Source organism: Antechinus flavipes, chromosome 1 (genome assembly GCF_016432865.1).
Source record: "Antechinus flavipes isolate AdamAnt ecotype Samford, QLD, Australia chromosome 1, AdamAnt_v2, whole genome shotgun sequence".
NCBI classification, from domain to species: Eukaryota; Metazoa; Chordata; class Mammalia; order Dasyuromorphia; family Dasyuridae; genus Antechinus; species Antechinus flavipes.
The window spans coordinates 631,059,218-631,069,525 of record NC_067398.1 but is presented as its reverse complement, the minus strand read 5'-3'; positions in this window follow the sequence as shown (position 1 = coordinate 631,069,525).

Genomic DNA, 10,308 nt, shown 5'->3' with positions numbered 1-10,308 from the left:
AGCTATATGATCATGCTCAAGACAATTAACCTCTCCAATCCTCCATTTACAAAGTGAGGATAATAATACCAAAAGAATCTATCTCACTTTAGTTTATGAATGCCAAATGATATAGAGAATGTCACTCAGTTAATGAACATTTATTAAGCACTTTGCAATATCTCAGACAATAGGTTAAACAGTGAAGACAAAAAAAGGGAGGGGAGACAGTCCCTGTTCTTAAGGAGTTCATAATCTAATTTATCTAATATAATAATGGAAATAACATGTATGTAACTATGTAAAAACAAGTTATAGAGAGGATAACTAAAAAATAATCAACAAAGAGAAGGTATTAAAATTAAGAGGGATTGAGAAAGGCATCCTGTAGAAGATGGATTATGTGTAAGTCACTTTGCAAATCTTAAAGTTGACTTTCAGGACAGTCTGTAAAGTATAACATATTATTAATATTATAGAAAGTAACCTACTGAATATGACTCCTAATACTCTGGGCCTCAGCTTCACTGTTTAAAAAATAGAATTGGGGTTAAAATAGACTAGGATCTCTCAGGTCCCTTTCAACAATAACCTTTTAAACTATGAAGGCTATATGAATGATTCATAATTCCAAAAGATCCTTTCTTTTCTCACATATGCTCAGTATTATTGATATGGCCTTCCCCCTTCACTTAAATTAAGGGGCCCTAACAACTGGCTTTTAGTTTCATTTATTTGAAGCAGAATGGGATTGTTCTATATCCCGAGTCCACAGGTCTAATTTAGTAAATTAATTTTTCTTTTAATAACTATTTAACATTCCCTGGCCGTTTGAAAAGATGATTACTTCATCCTCCAAAGTTCTGCCTTTTGATGCTGAAAAAGTTGTAATTTGTAAGGGGTATGTTGTTTTCTTCTCTCCCCCCCTTAAAATTTCAAAATGACATCCACGCTCTACTTGTTCTTGAAGTCATATTTGGAATAACATCAGCCTGGAAATGATAACATTTTGATGTTATGAGCATGAAAACTTTTGGATTTGGAATCAATTAGGCAATTACTTGGGTTAATATTTTGCTGAAGAAAATGGGGAGGAGAAAGGAACTAATTTACCACGCATCACTTACAAAGTTTTTCAAGTACATTTTTAAAAGTAGATTTGGTGACTGTCATGGTTACAATGGGATTTTTTTTTTTTCAAAATTTGACTTTAAAATTCTAATCTATCACTGTCACCTTACCTCCAACAATTTAAGGCTTGGCTGCTCTGTATTAGATAAGAGTGGTTGCACTTCCTATGGGACTGAAGGAGGCAATGGATGTTTCCTCCTTCCTAAGTATTGCAAACTAGACAAAACAAAGAGATATGATAGTGTTGTATTAAGCTGACATCGCCTGGAGGAATGTGAAATGAAAGGGTATTTTTAGTATTTGAACAAGTCTTTCCTACTAGGGGCCATCCCCATTAGCCAAACAAAATAGTAATAATAATAACACTAGCATTTATATATTTTAAGTGTTTTACAAGTGATCTAATTTGAACCTCATAATCACTCTATGAAGTAAGTGCTGTTATTATCTCCATTTTACAGAAAAGAAAACTGAGATTGAATGACTTGCTCAGGATTACATAGGTAGTTAAGTGTCTGAGAAAATTCCAGCTCAGGTCTTCTTCAGCACAAGTTCTAACACACTATTACTGAACTGCCACAGAAGACTCTGCCTTGATCAGAAAGGAATTGTATGTTAGGTTGCAACCAAAAGCTGCAACTAAGAAAGATATTCTAGGGAGAGAAAGAAGAAGAGATGGATGGAGGGGAGAAAGAGAAAGAGAGAGATGGAGGAGAGAGAGACAGAGACACAGAGAGAGAGACATTCAGAGACAGAGACAGAGAGAGAAAGAGAGAGACAGAGATAGAGAGATACTAAATTAGGACACTTAGTTTCTAGCTTTCTCTTTCATTCCAACCATCCCTTTGGACTTTGGAAAATTCTCCTTAAACCTCAGTTTTCCTAGCAAAATTCCAGCAAAAATGAACACGATGGACACTATGATGCTTTACATAAATAACTCTTTTTGATTGGTGTTTGAAGAAATGTTATAATCATAAGAAACCTGGAATTCTTTCTAGGAAGGATGATATCAATAAAATTGAAGAGATTGGGATACAATTGGTGTTTTTGTTGTTTCTGTAAATTGCAGGGAAATAGGTTGGTAAAGTGAAAAACTGGCTAAAATGGTGATGTCTGAGAATGGAGTTTGGATTTCTGGACTATGAGTTCTATATTAGAGAAGGGATGCTTTTGATGAAGTCTGATAAATTATATATATATATATATATATATATAATATATATATATATATATATATATACACACACATATATATATATGCACTAAGAGTATGTCTTTGACATCCAGTCTTTTAATTACTAACTCATTAAGTCATAAAAATAGAGTTATAATATCATAAAGTTGTAAGAGACCTCAGAAATCCCTAGTACAAACCTACAAAACAGAAATTCCCTCTAAAATATCTCTATTATAATTTAATCTTTTCTTGAAGACCTCCATGGAGGGTCTTATCTCCCATTAATTAAGTAAATAAGCTAAATTAAGAGCTTACTGAATGCCAGGCATTGTGTTAAATGCTGAGAAGGCAGATGCAAGTAGAAGGAAAGACACTTTTTGCCCTCTAAAACTTTACATTCTAATGGGGAAAGACAAGATATAAAAGAAAACTGATAAATATTGGGAGAAGAAATGAAGGTACCCTGTGTGGAGGTAAGGTAGGGAAAGTCCAGTGAGTCAGTGTTCAGCTGGAGAACAAAGGCACAGTTAAACTAGGTATCAGAAATAAACCAGCTTCTCAAAGAGAGAATAAGAGAAAAACACACAGAGGGATGGAGATTGAAACAGAGACAGAAAGACAGAGATAGAGACAGAGAAAAACAAAGAGAGAAGAGGGAGACAGAGACAGAAGAGACAGATGGAGACAGAGATACAGAGAGAGACAGAGACAGAAACAGAAACTAGGGGATATTTCTGTGAGATATCTCATTTGGACCCCTACTTTATACAAATCAGTATTAATCAATTTGATAGAATATCAAAATTCTTTATATAAGATCCCAGATCTGGGAGCTAAAGATTCTAAGTTTAACTACAGGAAGTTAACTAAAGGCCCCTCACCCTTGTTTTCCTTGTCATAGTGATCAAACTCAGCATGGCAGAGGTGACAAGTACATGGAAAGTCCCCCAAATATTTTTGTACCTCTGGACCAATCATTTGTCTAACAGGAACAGATGATCCTCATATGACCACTTAGGTCACTGACTGTGATAGCTGGTAGCATTTCCTCCTGCCCAGCCTAAGAAGAAGCCTGTCCATCTTGTGTAGAGATATTCCTCATTTCACCAACTTATGGTGTTGCTGATACATGATTTTGCTTATTTTAGCTTATGCATCACATGCCAGTCAATGGAATTATTCTATATTTAGTCTAATTGTTCTTGAATGTCTGGACAGCTGGCCCTATAAAAATAGGTCCCTGGAAGGAGGAAGCATCTCAGACCATGAGGAAGGCCTGAGCTCCTTTTCATTAGAGGGAACCATGGACCCTTTGATAAAGTATCATTGACTTAGAGCTCTGCTTCAGTCTACTGTAGGTGGATAATTTTAATCCCCACACTTCCAACATGTGAAGTCCAAAGTAGAGACAGTTTCGAGGGTGAAGAAGTCTCTTTAGTATGGTCATTGAAGCCTAGGAGAGTCAGGAATGCAGCCTGGAATCACAATGACACAAATTACAGAATAATACATGCTCCTGAATTATTGCATTCTATTTTTGTATTCTAAATGCTCAGAAGTTTGTTTGTAGTTGTTGTTATTCTGGTTGTCATCCCCACTCCCAACAAAAAAGTAGTGTATGGTCACCAACCAGGAAAAAGAAATAAGCAGTTTTCCCATTATCTCAAAAATTATCCTATATTCAGTTCAGAAGCATATAAAATATCCTTCTTTCATTGCATATGTGAAACTATTTAAAACAGTTAACCTTTTTTTTGGATTAAAGCCTTTCCAAAATAATTCACATAATGTACTATCTTCCTAATCAGAATATTTAAAATAGAATTCAAACTTGCCCTGAAGATGAGTTACAGATAAACATCATTTACAGCCCTGAGTCATAACCCAGTGAGGCTCATGAGATCTACTGAGATAACATAGGTTTAGAGCTGGAAAGCCTCTTAGATATGATCAGTTCTAATCATCCTCAATTTACAGATAGGAAAACTGAGGCATGGGGGGATTATAAATGACTGAAGCAGGGTCTAAATCCACATCTTTTAAACTCCAACATAACTGTCCTATTCCAATCACCATGCTGTCTTCTCTAATTGACTCACTAGACATGTTTGCCCTTTCACTTAGTGGCTCCAGAATGCTTCATTTTTTTCAAGTTAAGTCTACTCCTATGCAATTTTTTTCTGTATCCTCTCTCTTTTCCCAATATGATAACTCTTCAAGGACTTAAAGATAGCTATCAATTCCTCTCCCCTGCAATCATTCTATTCTCCAGGCTAAATATCCCTAGCTTCTTCAATAAATTCTCACATGGTATGAAGCTCTTGCAGATTCCTAGTTCTTCTTTCTTGGACATTTTCTAGCATATTAATTTATTAAACTGTGGTACCCATTGCCTAAAGCAATACTCCAGATTCAATTTAGCCAAAACAGAAAAGCATCTATCACCTCTATATTCCTGGAAGACATATCTCTCAATATTATTACATTAGCTCTTTTTGGCTGTCCTATTAAACATAGTTGGCTTTGGAATCAATTAGGCAATTACTTGGGTTAATATTTTGCTGAAGAAAATGGGGAGGAGAAAGGAACTAATTTACCACGCATCACTTACAAAGTTTTTCAAGTACATTTTTAAAAGTAGATTTGGTGACTGTCATGGTTACAATGGGATTTTTTTTTTTTCAAAATTTGACTTTAAAATTCTAATCTATCACTGTCACCTTACCTCCAACAATTTAAGGCTTGGCTGCTCTGTATTAGATAAGAGTGGTTGCACTTCCTATGGGATTGAAGGAGGCAATGGATGTTTCCTCCTTCCTAAGTATTGCAAACTAGACAAAACAAAGAGATATGATAGTGTTGTATTAAGCTGACATCGCCTGGAGGAATGTGAAATGAAAGGGTATTTTTAGTATTTGAACAAGTCTTTCCTACTAGGGGCCATCCCCATTAGCCAAACAAAATAGTAATAATAATAACACTAGCATTTATATATTTTAAGTGCTTTACAAGTGATCTAATTTGAACCTCATAATCACTCTATGAAGTAAGTGCTGTTATTATCTCCATTTTACAGAAAAGAAAACTGAGATTGAATGACTTGCTCAGGATTACATAGGTAGTTAAGTGTCTGAGAAAATTCCAGCTCAGGTTTTCTTCAGCACAAGTTCTAACACACTATTACTGAACTGCCATAGAAGACTCTGCCTTGATCAGAAAGGAATTGTATGTTAGGTTGCAACCAAAAGCTGCAACTAAGAAAGATATTCTAGGGAGAGAAAGAAGAAGAGATGGATGGAGGGGAGAAAGAGAAAGAGAGAGATGGAGGAGAGAGAGACAGAGACACAGAGAGAGAGACATTCAGAGACAGAGACAGAGAGAGAAAGAGAGAGACAGAGATAGAGAGATACTAAATTAGGACACTTAGTTTCTAGCTTTCTCTTTCATTCCAACCATCCCTTTGGACTTTGGAAAATTCTCCTTAAACCTCAGTTTTCCTAGCAAAATTCCAGCAAAAATGAACACGATGGACACTATGATGCTTTACATAAATAACTCTTTTTGATTGGTGTTTGAAGAAATGTTATAATCATAAGAAACCTGGAATTCTTTCTAGGAAGGATGATATCAATAAAATTGAAGAGATTGGGATACAATTGGTGTTTTTGTTGTTTCTGTAAATTGCAGGGAAATAGGTTGGTAAAGTGAAAAACTGGCTAAAATGGTGATGTCTGAGAATGGAGTTTGGATTTCTGGACTATGAGTTCTATATTAGAGAAGGGATGCTTTTGATTAGAGGGAACCATGGACCCTATGATAAAGTATCATTGACTTAGAGCTCTGCTTCAGTCTACTGTAGGTGGATAATTTTAATCCCCACACTTCCAACATGTGAAGTCCAAAGTAGAGACAGTTTCGAGGGTGAAGATGTCTCTTTAGTATGGTCATTGAAGCCTAGGAGAGTCAGGAATGCAGCCTGGAATCACAATGACACAAATTACAGAATAATACATGCTCCTGAATTATTGCATTCTATTTTTGTATTCTAAATGCTCAGAAGTTTGTTTGTAGTTGTTGTTATTCTGGTTGTCATCCCCACTCCCAACAAAAAAGTAGTGTATGGTCACCAACCAGAAAAAGAAATAAGCAGTTTTCCCATTATCTCAAAAATTATCCTATATTCAGTTCAGAAGCATATAAAATATCCTTCTTTCATTGCATATGTGAAAACATTTAAAACAGTTAACCTTTTTTTTTTGGATTAAAGCCTTTCCAAAATAATTCACATAATGTACTATCTTCCTAATAAGAATATTTAAAATAGAATTCAAACTTGCCCTGAAGATGAGTTACAGATAAACATCATTTACAGCCCTGAGTCATAACCCAGTGAGGCTCATGAGATCTACTGAGATAACATAGGTTTAGAGCTGGAAAGCCTCTTAGATATGATCAGTTCTAATCATCCTCAATTTACAGATAGGAAAACTGAGGCATGGGGTGATTATAAATGACTGAAGCAGGGTCTAAATCCACATCTTTTAAACTCCAACATAACTGTCCTATTCCAATCACCATGCTGTCTTCTCTAATTGACTCAGTAGACATGTTTGCCCTTTCACTTAGTGGCTCCAGAATGCTTCATTTTTTTCAAGTTAAGTCTACTCCTATGCAATTTTTTCTGTGTCCTCTCTCTTTTCCCAATATGATAACTCTTCAAGGACTTAAAGATAGCTATCAATTCCTCTCCCCTGCAATCATTCTATTCTCCAGGCTAAATATCCCTAGCTTCTTCAATAAATTCTCACATGGTATGAAGCTCTTCCAGATTCCTAGTTCTTCTTTCTTGGACATTTTCTAGCATATTAATTTCTTAAACTGTGGTACCCATTGCCTAAAGCAATACTCCAGATTCAATTTAGCCAAAACAGAAAAGCATCTATCACCTCTATATTCCTGGAAGACATATCTCTCAATATTATTACATTAGCTCTTTTTGGCTGTCCTATTAAACATAGTTGGCTTAAACTGAGCTGGCAGGGCCTTCAAATCGCCAGTATTTTTCAGAAAAATGGATTCTAATAGAATTCCTTAAATCTATTATTTGAACTAAAATGTAAGACCTCACATGGATTCTAATTGAATTTCACCAACTAGAGCTGGCCAAGATTCTAACCTGTCAAAATCCTGTTGGATTCTTGCTTAGGTGTCTACTATATTAGCCCTCAGGAAGATTGATATACCTGATCTCTATGTCTTTACCAAGGTCACTGAAAGAAACTGTCAAAAAAACCACTTGTTCAGTTTTTTTTTTTTTTTCAGTTGGATCCAGCTCTTTGTAACTGATGTAATATAGCTTCGAGGGAAGACAGCAATGATTTTGAAGTCCCCTGAACTTAGGGAGCTTCTGTTCTAACAATAAGTTAGTGACTCTAAATCTTTTGGCTTTGGAGTCTGCCTCAGGGAATTCCCACGCCCAATCTTAAGAATAACAATCTGTCTGTCAACAAACATTACAGTCTGTGGATCAGTGAGAATCAAATTGCTGAGACTACTCCTTGGTCCTATTTCTGGGCCACAAAATTAGCATATCAATAATATGAAGAATTGAATAAATGTGTCTCCTTCCTTTTTGTCTCTTTGCTAAATTCTCTTGGAATTTAGTCCACTAAAGTGGACTATTACAATTACAATTACAATAAACTTTGCCCCTTGATCAGGAAATGAGTTCAAATCTGCAAATTCTTTTGAGACATCTCCCAATGTAATGCAGGAGAAACTAAGGCAAGATAGAGATTAGAGAGTTTTTAATATTATATTTATTGGAGAGCTTGATTGACTAGACAAGACTCTGGTCTCAAAATATCCAGTGGTGAATGTGAGTTCTCAATGACATATATACACACATGGTTCAGCTACAGGGGTAGACCAATGCAGGGGCAGAGTCAGAACATTGAAAGTGGGAAGGGACTATCAATCTGGTTGTGACAAAGGGGGAAAACTAGGAAGCCAGAGTCAGGATGTCTGAATAAACAGAAGTAAGGATGTCAATGAGATATCCCAGATAGTCTTATCTTTTGGAATATTTAGAGGGGGGTAGTGCCACGAATTCTTTAGGACAGAAGGAGTTAGGAGCCAGGAAGTCTGAACTCCCCCTTATCTTGAGTCTCACATTAACAATTTATAACCTTAAAGCAGTAGCCTTTAGTCTTAATGGATTGGAGAGGGGTTTTACAACTAAGGGAATCGAGGCAGAACAGTAAAGGAAACTGAGGCAAAACAATTCAGGGAAACCCAGGACAATAAGGGAAACTAGTGCAGGGAAACTGAGGTAAAACAGTTCAAAGAGACTGTGGCATAACATAATAAATGATAAATATATATTATATATAGAATGTATACATACATATTAATATAGCTTTAAGAATTTAGTTCAAATTAATAAAGTAGAATGATTTAATAAAATATAACAACACACATATTATAGTACTTTAAGGTTTGCAGAGATCTCTTTGAGATGGCACAGATGATGAGATTGAGGTAACAATATCTAGTTTGAAATAAATATATGACAAATACATAATGGCCATTCTTTTTGCCAAAAGGAAGATTTATTTAAGAGAAGCGTTTACAAACAAAATAAGAGGTAGAGGAGGCACCTGAAATGACAAATATGAAATAAAGTTGGGAGAGTATATAGTTGGGAGGGAAAGGAATTTGGAAGAATCCATTAAAGGAATATGCTATGAAGTCTAAGCATGGTATTGACTAGCAGATTAGAAACATAGAAAAGTTTGGCAGATTAAACAGAGTTGGGCAGAGTAAGAAAAGGTGCCATTAAAGGGAAGGCACTATGAGGGAGAGAGTACCTCATAGTGAATGGGCTTAATCCTGAAGAGAACTTAGCAAAGATCTTCATCATAAGCAGATCTTTTATAAGGGAGATAAAGCCTTGGAGTTTCTCAGGTACAAAGTTCAACAAACTCAAGAAGGAGAGTCTGAAAGCTAGATGGAATGTACCTGGCAGACCAGGTTCCAGACCTGTCTAAGGATATGTTAATCAATATCAAAAAGAAATCAAAATCAATCAATTTGACATGTGGTCAATGTTCTCCAAGATGTTAACTAGATTGGAGACAGGATGGATGAATTAACAATAGACTATATCTTCACATTATTCTATAGGAACAAGATCTGGGCTTTTTCCTGACAGGGGAAGATAGATCACATCACAGGCATCATTCTTCCCAGTTAACATGACATATATTGTCAAAGGGATTTGAACCTACCTTTCTCTCTCTAAGTCTATTATTCTTTTCCTTATTCATCATTGTAGAGTTCCTTTTCATCATAAGTCAGATCACAAAAGGGATGACCTTCATGTGTTGTATGGTAAAAAAAATAATTGTTTAAAGCTTGTGCTCTATTGATTGTGATAGCTCCTGAAAGCCCAGGGGGACTCCCATGCCATGAGGAGATAGAAAGAGTGGATTTTAATAAAAGAATGTAAGATCATTTATAAAGCATTTTATCATTCAGAAAGTGATCACTGGTAAGAGAGCGGTCTTCCTAGAGGGATGGGGTAGGAATGCCATTCATTTCTCTAGGACATCCCTCTCTGTGTAGAAGTTTGGCTGAAATGTTCTGGTGTTCTGATATGAGATGTTCTGATAAAATTTTAGGGTATGGATTTTGTGGCACTGACTTTGGCTGTTTTGTTGGGTATTTACCCTTTCTTTTTGGTTCCTCATTGTGTGTCTGAATAGTCATCTTTGCTGCATATGATTTTTGTAGAAGTAAAGTGTTTCTGCAAATACAACTTGCATTATAAATCAGTTGGTTCACTGGAATGCATATGCTTTAGGTATTCAAAGCCCCAGGGCACCAAGTGTTACACATACAATGCACTGACCACTTTGTGTTAGTGACTTCCCTTTTCTAATCCTTATTTTTTCACCCATAAAATGAAAAGATTGTATGAGACCAGAAATTCCAAACATGGAGTACATGACTTCAGG